The 12,412-nt window shown below is 46.4% G+C and overlaps 1 protein-coding gene across 1 annotated transcript in view; it reads left to right on the forward strand.

Annotated features, from left to right (window-relative positions):
• The first annotated feature begins 347 nt into the window (after positions 1–347).
• The window catches only part of TCF20 (transcription factor 20), a 206,650-nt gene continuing 194,585 nt past the window's right edge, over positions 348–12,412 (forward strand). The window contains exon 1 of the mRNA XM_077339313.1: positions 348–518. The gene's annotated coding sequence lies outside the window, so the exon portion shown is untranslated. The remainder of the gene's footprint in view (positions 519–12,412) is intronic.

Consider the following 12,412-nt stretch of genomic DNA (forward strand, 5'->3'; position numbering starts at 1 on the left):
GCAACAGCAGCCTTGGGTCTTCTCTCAGGAAAGCGGGGAGAGGAAGAGGTGAAGGAACGGGAGAGGGGGAGAGAATCAGATAATCTCCCCTCCTACTCTTCAAGGCATCACTGTGAGATGCCAGACCCTAATCAACACCAGTCGCGCCTCCAGGCTGTATCCTCTCACTCCCAGCCGCCGCGAAGGGAGCCAGCCAAGCCCCGGCAAGGGCCGCGGCGCTCCTCCTCTCTGTCATCAGCCAGTCTTGCCTGACACATTGAGCCCGGGCAGCTCGAGCATTGTCCTGAAAGCAGAAGGGGGGGGGGCGAGAGCAAAGGAGGGGTGGAAATAATTCAATCAATCACATGACTTGACGGGATTTCTAACCATTTTTCTTTTTGTGTGTGTAACAAAATCATATCTGTACAAAACACGGTCCCCCCCCCGTCCCTTCCCACCACACACACACACACACACACACACACACACACACACACACACACAGGAACTAGGATGGGACAATAAGGAAGCGTCGCAAGGTAAGACCCGGCAAGGGAGTCGTTGCAGACGGACAGACCCCGAGGCGCGGGAGCGGGGCTGACTACCGCCCCCCCTCGCGGCTAAGACACCCCCGCTCAGTGGGGGGGGGGGGGAGGCGGCTGCCGTTCCCGCCGCTGGAGGTGCTTTTCCCACGTTGTTTTTGCGCGGGGGTGCGGGAGGGGGGAATGTTGGCCGAAGAGATTTAGGCGGTATTCATAACGCCCTCGCTCCGCGTACGACAACGTCCCCTTCCGAAATGCGGAGGATGTCCACGCCGCGCTGAACCGAGTGCGCAGCAAGTCAGCGGGCAACCCGGAGGAAAGCAGTCGGCGACCCCAGGCGCGGCGCGTGTGCGCGGAGAGGGTGGCTGCAACAGAGTTTTGAAACGCGCAGATGTCGAATGGGCTCCCCCCGCCCGGGTGTCGGCAGCTTCTTTCCCAAATGGTGTTGCTGGTGCCGAGGCGGGAAGCAGAATCCTCGGAGGGCCACCCGAGTCCTCCCCCTCGGGAAGCGGTCTGCAGAGCCGCTGTTGAGGAGATGGCTCTTTGAAGGGCGGGACGGAGGGAGTGGGGAAGGGCCGGTCGAGCTCGCCTTTCCCAGGCTTCCCGCAGCCTTCCTCCTCCTCCTCGGTGTGAAGGACACGCGCACGGAAGGCAGCGGCGAGCCGCGCGTCTCACCCTTGGCACGGGGGCTTTGCCGCGAACACTTTTCAGACCTCCTGCGGCGGGCCGGCCTGGGAGTCGGGCTGCGCACTGGAGAACGAGGGCTGTTATCTGCGTAGCCACTGAAGGGGCGGGTGGCCTGGCTGTGGAAAGCCGCGCAAAGAATTGGTGGGGTTTTTCCCTTCTCTTTGGTGATGATTTCTGTCTGCTATCATTTCTCCTTGCCTGACTCCTTGTCTCTTGTGAGGCTCTGTAGGGTCCCCCATTCGGCAGCTTGAGTCCAGCCAGCATTAGCCACTTGTCCTTCGAACACCTTGCTATGCCTTCCCCAGGCACATCGGCTTTATAACAAGCATCCCTCCCCAACTCGGAGGCATTGCATGGTGACTTCCTAGATTCTGAAGTGCTTTTTTTTTTAACCTGTCAGACTTGCGTCCCTTCTGGCCATAACCGGTGGAACTCCAATGCTGCATTTTAAAACTGTTGATAAGAAAGGTGTGTAGTATTAGGTGCGCCACCAGAACATTCCAGTGATATGTCAAAGGTTTGTGAAAGAAGTCCCTTCTGCGTGACCTGGGACTTTGAGGGGTAAAATCTTCAGCTGAGCTTGCTCAGCTAGGTGTGTATTGAACATAATTTTGAATTATCAAATTCTGAAATTGGTTGGTTTTCAGGGGCAGCAGGTGAAGCCAAATAGTCTGTAATGGGACAGTTCATTTTCTGCGATGATGTGTGGGTGTAAAGTACCATCAAGTCACATCCTACTTACCACAAGCCAGTAGAGTTTTCAAGACAAGAGACATTTTGGGTGGTTTGTTTTTGTTTCCTTTTATCTATCGATGGACTGCTCTGGTAGTGCTCCATTCAGCTACTATCAAAGGCAGACCCTGCTTAGCTTCTGGGATCTAACATGATCAGGCTCGTCTGATGTTATGTATGTCATAATATAATAGTTGCACAGCCTTAGCTGGGAAAAGGAATGTAGGTTTTACAGGTGACAATAGGATTGTCCATCACATTAAGAATGTTACACCTGTGGGATGTAAAATGATAGTTTTGGCTTCAGAAAACTACAGCTTCAAAGCATTCACTGCGAATTTGCACCAACATTTATGTATCCAAATTCTGTCTGATAATGTTACTATGAAATTTGCAGAAAGCCAAAAAGAGAGAAAATGACTATGACATAGTTGCTTATGATTGATTCAGGTGCATAAGAGTCTGGTTTCATCCTGTTCAGGGCTATCATCCTAAAATGTTCCAAAGAGATAAAGCAAGGAAAGATTTAAAAAGCAAATAATTTGTTTTGTATTCTTTTCCAGTTTCAATTATTAGGCTTTTGACATTGTCCTACCTCAAATTTTTCCCAGTAGCTATTGACTTGAAAGTGAATATGCTAATAGTTGTGATTGAAGGTGTAATGTAAATAGCTTTCCAAACTGGGATAAAGTTCAATCATGAGTTTATTAGGTCACTGTGCTAATTTGCTGCAGGTTAGTAGCAGAACCAATATGTGTCATACTCACACCGGTTGAGCTTCTGGCTGAGCCCCAAGGGGGCGCTCTGGAGGCTGTAGCTGACCCAGGGTGCCACCCGGGCTGAGCAATCTCCTGGAGACCCTGTCAGCAAAGATTGTGTTGAGGATCAGGGACAACCTGATCCTCTAGTTGATGAACAGGCTGGTCCTAGCCAGGCTGCCACTCAGCCCAATGCTCCAGCATATGTGAAGCCACAGGACAAGACCCCATTTAGCTCCAAGGATGTGCTGGACTGGCAATGAAGGTGATGACATGCAAATCTGACAGCTGTCAGAAGGTTAGTATGCCCGGCAGCACAATCTAGATGGGTTCCGGGTGCTTCTCCTTCCTCAGATGAAGTCTAGGCCCAGTTGCAAGTCCTCAGCCAGAAGGCCACCCTACCCAGGCTTGGTGTATTTCAGGAAAACTCCCTGCTCGTGTTCTGGTTGACTACGGGGAAGCTCTGTTCAACTGTCTCCTGACTTCTGACTTTGGCTTTGACTCCTAGCTTCGGCTTTGACTTCAGCTTGTGTTGATTTCATCCCTGGTTCCTGACCTTGGCGTGTTCCTTGACTCCATTCCTGGCTCTTGACTTTGGTCTGTCTTTTGACTCTGCTCCTGGCTACTTTACCATGGTACGGCTTCAGTGCTTCCTCTGGCAAACGACTCCGGCCTCACCCTCCTTGGTGAACTGACTCCCTCAGTTTAGACCCTGTGGACTGGACTGTGACTCTGAATGCACCTTTTAATTTGGTCTTGGCTTCCAGGCCAAAGATGTAATTAACCAGTACCCGGTGTGCTACCTGGCAGGGCAGCACAATGTGTATATGTGGAAACACATAGCTTTCTTCTATGAAGGGTCTGTGAAGAAGATTGTCTTTTATGAGAGTTATTAGTAGGGAAGCCTGTTTTAAAAACATCCAGCCCCCCCCCAAGCTCCCCTGGCATCCATGAATCTCAGCAACCTGGTCCCTCATTCCCTCCCCGAGAGGCCAGGAGGGCTGCAGATGCTGTGGGGCTGGGGGTGGAGCATGCACCCGGTTTTCCACAGCCTTCTTCAGAGGCCAGGAGGGGCATGGCTGGGGTGCGGCAGAGCGCATGCTGGGCTTCCTGCCACCTTCCTTGGAGGCCAGGAGGGAGGTGGGAGCGGAAGGGTCGGGTGAAGAAGGGCAGGCCCCTGACCCGCAGGGAGGTGGGTAGTCGGGGTGGAGAGTGGTGGCACTGTCAGGCCTGCACAGAGGCAGGCCCCAAGTCAGAATGGCAGGCGCCCAAGTCAGAAGCTGGCCGTGGTCCCTTCTGAGCGCAGAGATGGTGAAGAGCCTCTTACTGGCAGCGGCAGGGCAGCGTGGGAAATCCCCGATTATGCATGCCCCCTCCGCCAGCACGGGCATGGCCCGGTTCAGGGCCACGGAAGGCCGCGTTATGCGAATACGGGAACTTCCGCAGCTTCCGGGATACTGCAGATGCCTACAAGGGCCGGGGCAGGCTGGTGCTGTGCATAATTGACAGTATGGGCCTTTTGGCCCACCCGGCTCGGACCTATGGTGTCTCTGTAGGGACACTGCACGCCCCTGCCCCCGCCATAGCATGTGGAGGGGGCCTGGCCCCTCCCCACCTCTCCCCCCCACCTTTCCCCCCCTAGCCACTGCCATTTACCCTGCCTGGTAGCGTTCTGGGTTTCTTGGCCCCGGTGCAAAGCACGTGCATGCATATGCTATGCCAGGCAGCCCTGTATGCCCTGCCCCTGTGTGTACATGGGCCCCAGTGAGGACCAATCAGTGGGCTTGAATGTTGTCAGGAGTACCCATCACAGGAATGATGACATGAATGATGATGATGATATATTGCTTTTGTTTTTCAGTGAAAAACACTCCAATGGTACAATCAGTCAAAACCCCATACCGATATGATAAGGGGAATTCGGTTGTGAATGCTTCTATTTACTATCATCAGACTAAGGTTACCTGGGAGTGTAGCATTGACCACAGCCACCTGAACCTGCTAATATTATGTATAAGACAAAATGTCACTTCATGCTAAACATGCATATGCACAACTGAAACAACTGTCTGAAATTACTTTGAAGTGCCATCATAAAGGTAGTAGAACAGCCCACCATCTTCCTTCCTGCTAGTTCCTAAAGACGATTGTTGCTGAGTCTCACATAATGTTGATAAGAAAATTCTCTTAATTCCTCTTTACCCAATTTCTCATGAAACAATCTTTTCAACCCCCACCCCCTGGTATTAGGAGTTAGTATCGAATCCGTTCAGTTTTGATCAAAGAGGAATGTGAAGAAAGTCAGGAAGTGAAGGATTGCAAAGTTTCAGAACTTCACTCTGTAGACAGAATCATAGAGCTGGAAGATGTCATAGAGGCTCCAACCCCTTGCACAATGCAGGTTCAGCCTAAATTAAAGCATCCCTGATAAGTGTGCTTGAAGACTACCAGGAAGGGAGAACTCATCACCTCTCTAGGCAGCTGATTCTACTAAATAGCTCTTACTGTAAAAATGTCTCCCTTAATATCCACCCAGTACCTATCTGCTTGTAATTTAAACCCATTATTGCAAGTCCTCCGCTGCCAACAGAAACACTTCCCAGCCCTCTCCTAAGCAGCAGCCTTTCAAACACTTAAGAGACCAATCATGTCCCCGCTCAGCCTTGACTTCTCCAGACTGAATATGCCCAAGTTCCTCAGCCTTTTCTCACAGGGCTTGGTCTCCAGATGACTGAACATCCTCATTGTACTTGCTCCATTCTGTCCACACCAGGGGCAAGCAGCATCTTCCCAAACCTTCCATGTCTTCCTGTCAGTGCTCCACCCTGTGATGTTACATGAAGCAGGGCCTGAAATTACAAGAGAGTGCATGATTTCCTTACAAAGAAGAAACTAGCTTCATCTAAAATATAGAATTTTGGAAAAAGAAATCCCCCTCTTCATAACAAAGCTGATTAGTCCTGTGGAAGAGGCTGTTTGTTCCCTGCTGAGAGACTGATCGCCTCTGAATATGGATATTCTATTTAGCTATCAGGGATTGAAAGCTGAGTTTCTATGAATGGATCTGCGTGGAACAGGTAGGAGATGCTTTGGCTAGGTGATGGAAGTGTCTTAGCAGATTCTGTGGGATTGTGGGCCCTGGCCCCAGAGAAGCACGCCTGGCCTCAACCTGGGCCAGAGCTTTTTTGGTCCTGGATCTGACCTGGTGGAATGAGCTCCTGGAAGAACTGAGGGCCCTGATGGAGCTGACTCAGTTCTGCAGGGCCTACAAAACGGAGCTCTTTCGCCAGGTCTTTGGTTGAGGCCGGGTTTCAGGAACAACTGGGGCCCCTCTTCCAGCCACCGCTACGCCATTCTGTGCACCTATACCTTGTGATGATGGACTGTAAATGGGGGGAAGGAATGGGGACTATGCGGCCTTTTTGTGTGTTTTTATGGGATAAAGTGATTGTGATTGGTTCTATTGGGGTTTTAAGCTGTTTTTGTGTAACCCGCCATAAATCCATGGAGTGGCGGGATATAAATCAAAGCATTAAATAAATAATGAGTAACTTTCCCATTTCTTGGAGATCTCAGCTGCCTCTGGTCCGCCAATGATGGTTAAGGTTGCCAGCTATCTGGGGACAAAAGGTCCTATCCCTTTTCATAGGGTATCAAAATGGTGTGAAAATCACTGGGTAAAGCGTTTCACATCCCATTAAACCTCTATTAAAATGACAAGTTATGTTATTTTTTACAGGCACTTAGCAACCTTAAGTGAAATATTTATATTTTAAAAATTAATGCTTGACATAAAAGTGTATAGATGGTGAATTGTTGTAAAGGGCCTGTGCTTTGGTTCTAGATTTGACCCAGAAGTCAGCCAAACCATGTCCCAATGTTTTGTTTTGTTTTAAGTTAGTCATTATAAAATAACAATCTTGGTGTCATATGTGTGGCTGCCTGGACAGATAACAGGAAATATTTTAAAATGATACAATAATTATGATCAACGAAGGTTGTTCATTATTACTCAGATATTAGTTATTTGTTTTATTTTTCCCCTTCCAGGGAGCACAGGGCAGCATATATGGTTCTCTGTTCTTCCATTTTATTTGCACAACAATTTTACAAGGTAGATTGGGCTGAGAGAGCCTAAAACTCCTCTGAGGCAATCAGGGATTTGACCCTAAAACCACTATGTTAGTGGCCAGAGCCCTCTTCATTCTGAGGAGAAGTTTTCCTACAAATTTACAAACTTGGGCAGATTAGGCAGCTGTATTGGCTGCCTAATGATTTCTCTGTCAAATTCAAGGTGCTGTGTTTGACCTTTAAAGCCCCACACAGTCTGGGACCATACCTGAGTGACCACCTCTCCCTTGGTGATCCCTCTCCTTGGCTGTAGTCATCATCTCACAGCGTACTGGTAATGCTGGGCCCTCAGGTCAAACATTTGGTGTCTATCAGGATAAGGGCTTTTTAGATCATAGCCCCATCTTGGTGGAATGCATCCTCAGATGAGAGCTGGACCCCTCAGACAGATGTTCCTCTAACCTGTATGCATGAAGTCCCGGTCAGCAACAATCTGAGCCATGTAGGGTCTTGCACTGTCCATTGCCCATTTTAAGATTATGGTAGTTCTATTCTGCTCAGGATGTGAAGTGCTCCACTCAGTAGGGGGAAAAAATTAGAACATTCCCTGTGGGACCTCTCTAAGCTCTGCAGGGCCTGTAAAGCTGAGCTTTTCTACCAGGCCTTTCCCAGTTAAATTTATCTGTGAAGCTTAATCCTGGATCTACCACTTTCAGTTATAAATTGTTTTTTATACTTTGTAATTTTATCATGTTTGGAACTATATTTATTATGTCTGTTTTATATTATTGTGAACCTCTCTGAACCCCACTTTGTAAGGAAGGGGTGGTATATAAATGGAAATATTAAGTAAATAAAATTCTGTAAAGTTCTTATAGCCTATTTTTGAAGTTTGTATACCTAGTGCTTAATGTTTTGTACTGTAGAATACATGCTTCAGTGTGGCTCAGCAGCCCCCATTTCCACTAACTTCATGTTCAACTTAATACAAAAATCAAACAACAAGGATTCTCGCCCTTTATATGGAACACTCTCCCTCCTCCCCCCCCCCCTCTCTCCTTACCTGCTGACATGTCTCCTGGTGGTGACGGCAGGGCCAACACGATGCGACACAGTGCTGTGCGTCACTGGGCTGGAGCCGCCTCCGCTATGCTTCCAAGGCCACTCCCGCCCTCCGGAGAGCAGGGGCAACTTTGGGAGACTGGTGGGGGCAGGGCCAGCCCAGGGACATAGCGCTGTGTTGCACTGGTCTGGCCCCGCCTCCACCAGTCGCCTGAGGTTGCCCCTGCTCTCTGGAGGGCGGGAGTGGCCTTGGAAGACTGTCAGCAGCTGCGACGCCGCCAGAGCAATGAGCACACCTCAGTGCTCCGCCGCTGCCACTGCGGCCCATCTTCTGGCGTGGTCCCTGTGGGCGGGACTACAGACATCATGTCCATAGACTTCCATTGGAGGGAATACGCCAGTAGATGTTCCACCTCAACAATGAGAATCAGCTGCAGATGTATTAAACCCGATTCAACCTATTGGCTACTTACAATGTGTCACATTGTTTCCCCAGATTTCCGAAAACAAGATGCTCTTTTTTGTGAATATAGAAAGATCACTGAAAACAGAGAGCTACCTACAAAGCACATGGCTCATGTGGACCTATCCAGACTAAAGTCCTGACACCTGGCAATAAGATCTGCACAAATCCTGTTAGCACAAAATTTTGATCTAGGGAATGAATGCCTGCAAACATAGATGAAATCAGTTCTACATGATATCCATAACCTGATAAACACCAATGAGAATCCCATAGGATTTGACTTGCCGTGTAAAGTATGGAAGGTGGCTCATAAAATATAAAAAAGGTTGTGTAGCTCAGTTGTTTAAATGTGTCAAAATATCAGGTTTTGAATGTGATTATACAGCCTGCCAAATTATTTTCCATCTTTCACAGGAATGTGAGTGTTCTGCTTTCCAGGGAGATGTGACAGAGTTTTTTGTACTCTCCCCAACTGCAACTGAATGGCTTGAAAACTTAGATACTAGGATTAAAGGAATAACTGTTATACCTGCTTGGTTACATATTTTATAATATACTAGCAGAAAAGCCCAATGTATCTCTGAATACTACGGGTGCTAGGCCACCCCCACCCCCTCCCAGTCACTTTAGTACAGTCTTGGGAGGGAAAAAAGTCTGGGATCAAATTCCTGCACAATCATGAAACTCAAAGGATAATTGTAGTTAAGATCAAGCAGCAATCCTAACCCACCTTACTAGTTTGCTCTGAGAACTCTCTGAACTATGTATCACCTTGAGCTCAGTGTAGGAAGGGTGATGTACAAATTCCAGGAATAGGTGAGCAAGTTATAAGAGATAATTTACAGTACATGTTGATTTCAGGGATCTAGATTAGAGTAACTCTGCAAGATTTAATATATAGATTTGTAGTCATTTCCTTCAGTAACTATCTAGCAACTTCTAGTCGGTACAATAGTGTCTGGCTGAGAGTTAATTAATAAGGAGGAAATATACAAGCATTTGGCACTACTTACATGGACAGGGCCCTCTGACACCAGTGTTTAATATCCCAAGGAAATGTGTCACCCAAAGAGGCTTCTTTGTGAAATTGCAAAACATTTGAAAACCTGTCATAGAAATCAAGAAATGTATAATATAAACATCACAAAGTCCAGCTTAAAAATGAAAACAAATCAGCTTTCTAGGGCAGTTCAATAACCCCAGTAGACATACTTTTAAAAACAAAATATTTAATTGCAGATAGTTTATATCACAATTTTAATAAGAATATTCATGTTTAATGTTTGAAGTAGCTTTGTATCCACCTTTTAAAAATCACTCCCCTCCATATGGCGTAATTATTTTTTCCCAGTGCCATTTCTCTTGCTAATTTTCAAACCTGTTTGCCTTAAAATAGGTGTTTACAATTCCCTGTGCTTTCGTTCTTGATCCTTCCCTGAAAACTGGATGCTGAAGCTTGTGACATCACATCCATTTACCATGGCAACAGGCACTGATTTACTTATTTCAATTTAATTAAAAAACATGTTATCAATTTTAGATGACTTAAATATCTTTTGTATTAAAAAGGAATATCATACTGTGTACAACTCACTGGAAAACCTTGCTAATTTGAATTCTTAATCTTTAAATTTAATCCAATCTGGATTTGTGGGTGCCAAGAGGCCACAGTCCAAAAAGCTGTGATTGAAATACCCTTTATTTAAAGCTGTTAGATGTGACTTTTTGTTTGTTATCTGCTAGTAACTGAAGTATTTCCTGCAGTAGTTAAGAACCAACCAGTTATTGCTCAGGAAATTCTCAGTAGTCCTGGCACAGCACAGTTTTATGAGCTATCATGCTTCTAGTCAGTGTGATTTTGCAGTTTGTCCATTCTTCATTACTTCTGAGCATCGTGCAGTCTTAAGAAATTAATCTCCAGAGTGATTAAAAAAAACACTGAGTGAATGTAGAACTGCAAAGGGAAACTCTTAATCTGAGCAGAATGTATTGGTCACAGTTGCCATGGAAATGTCAAGTCAAAGAGCATAAGGCAGGGGTAGTCAAACTGCGGCCCTCCAGATGTCCATGGACTACGTTTGCTGGCAGGGCCTCATGGGAATTGTAGTCCATGGACATCTGGAGGGCCGCAGTTTGACTACCCCAGCATAAGATCTTGCTCTGTTCATGTTATACTAGGAAGCAAAACTCTTTAAAAGTGAGCTAGAAATGGGCCCCTGGCTTGCCCCCCTTCCTGCAGGAATGTGGAAGGAGAGGAAAAGTCGGGAAGGGAATGTGATGGCAAATGCCCCCACTAGTCTTAGCAGTTGTCGTGGGAGTGTGTGGAGAGTGTGGCAGAGGGCAGCACCTGGCCGTCCTGTAAAGTGGGTCTTACCGCAGCTGTTAGGAGTCAGAAGTCCCCCTCAGCTTGGCATCTGAAACTTTGTGGGGCCAAGAGTTGGTAGTGTCCACCTCACCCTGGCAGCACTGCTCCTCGTCCTGGACAAAGAATTGAGGCTTTTGAGGCTTTCTGGTGCTGGAGAAGACTCTTGCGAGTCCCTTGGACTGCAAGGCAAACAAACCAGTCAGTCCTAGAGGAGATCAGCCCTGACTGCTCCTTAGAAGGCCAGATCCTGAAGATAAAACTCAAATACTTTGGCCACCTCATGAGAAGGAAGGACTCCCTGGAGAAGAGCCTAATGCTGGAAGCGATTGAGGGCAAGAGAAGAAGAGGACGACAGAGAATGAGGGAGCTGGATGGAGTCACTGAAGCAGTCGGTGCAAACTTAAATGGACTCTGGGGAATGGTAGAGGACAGGAAGGCCTGGAGGATCATTGTCCATGGGGTCACGATGGGTCAGACACGACTTCGCACCTATCAACAACAACAACAGATTGGTACACAAGAATAGCCTAGTAATCATGGGAGTGACGCTCCTTAGTATAGTCACTGAATTGCACAGATGATTATAGTTATGCAGGGTTTTCAGAGAATATCTGCATATTGAGCAAGGTAAGGGGGACCAAACAACACATAATTTGGTGTGTTTATTCAAATGGGTCATACTGTACAAACACGCATGGCATAAATTTGGATCTAGTTCCTCTTCAGTATATTTATTATGCTGTAGAACCTGGAGAGCTTTACTTCTTGAAGTACTGGGGCTCTATGTTTTCCTGGTAATAAATAGGAAATTTTAACTTCCAAATCATGCTTCAGCATATACTATAAATATTAACTGAAGACCTATTAGTAAGGTGACTTGGGTAGCCTAGGTAAATGCAATCTTATCAGATCTTGGAAGCTAAGCATGGTTGGATGTGGTTAGTCTTTAGGTGGGAGACCCCTAGGGAATACCTGAGATGCTATGCAAAGCCAGGAAATAGCAAATTACATCTGAATATTTCTTGCCTTAAAAGCCCTATGGGGTTGCTCTACATAACATGTGATTTAACAGCAACAATGGAAAAAAGTAATCTTAATATCTCAGATTGTTAATGTTCCTTTCACCAAGTTCTCACTTTTCATCTAAATTTCATCCAGTTTTCCTTATTCTGCATATAGATTGAAGAGATGGGAAACAAAATTGGAAACTATTCCAGTTTTCCATATTCTGTCCTAATAGTAGCCTCTTGTCTGGAGTATAGTGTGCACATAAAAAAAAAATCAGATGTTGTGGCACATCCATGATGAACCACACAATCAAAAGCTTTGCTGTAATCTATGAAACACATATTGATTTTCTTCTGAAATTCTCTTGTATGCATCAGTAACCAACATAAATTTACTAAGGAATTCCTAGTGCCACTTCCTTTTCTGAATTCAACTTGAACATCTGGCATTTCTTGTTCCCTATATACTTTTTAAAACTGCAGGTTCTTCTTCAAAAGATTCTCCTTTACCAGTTCTTAAAGGGTTCATGGACTGAGATGGCTGATAAAATTGCTTTGTGGAACTAAAAGACCAAAGAGCCAGAAGGAGAGATTACTACAGCTGTTGTTTAGTGACTGATCACGAACCAAGAACAAACCTTTTACCTGACTCCAGGGCCGGCTTCCTTTCAGTGGGCGGGAAATCTGTGTTTAGGCTTTGTGGTGTTTGACCTCATACATTAAAACTGTGGTAATATCCCAGT

Source organism: Paroedura picta, chromosome 5 (genome assembly GCF_049243985.1).
Source record: "Paroedura picta isolate Pp20150507F chromosome 5, Ppicta_v3.0, whole genome shotgun sequence".
Classification (NCBI taxonomy): Eukaryota; Metazoa; Chordata; class Lepidosauria; order Squamata; family Gekkonidae; genus Paroedura; species Paroedura picta.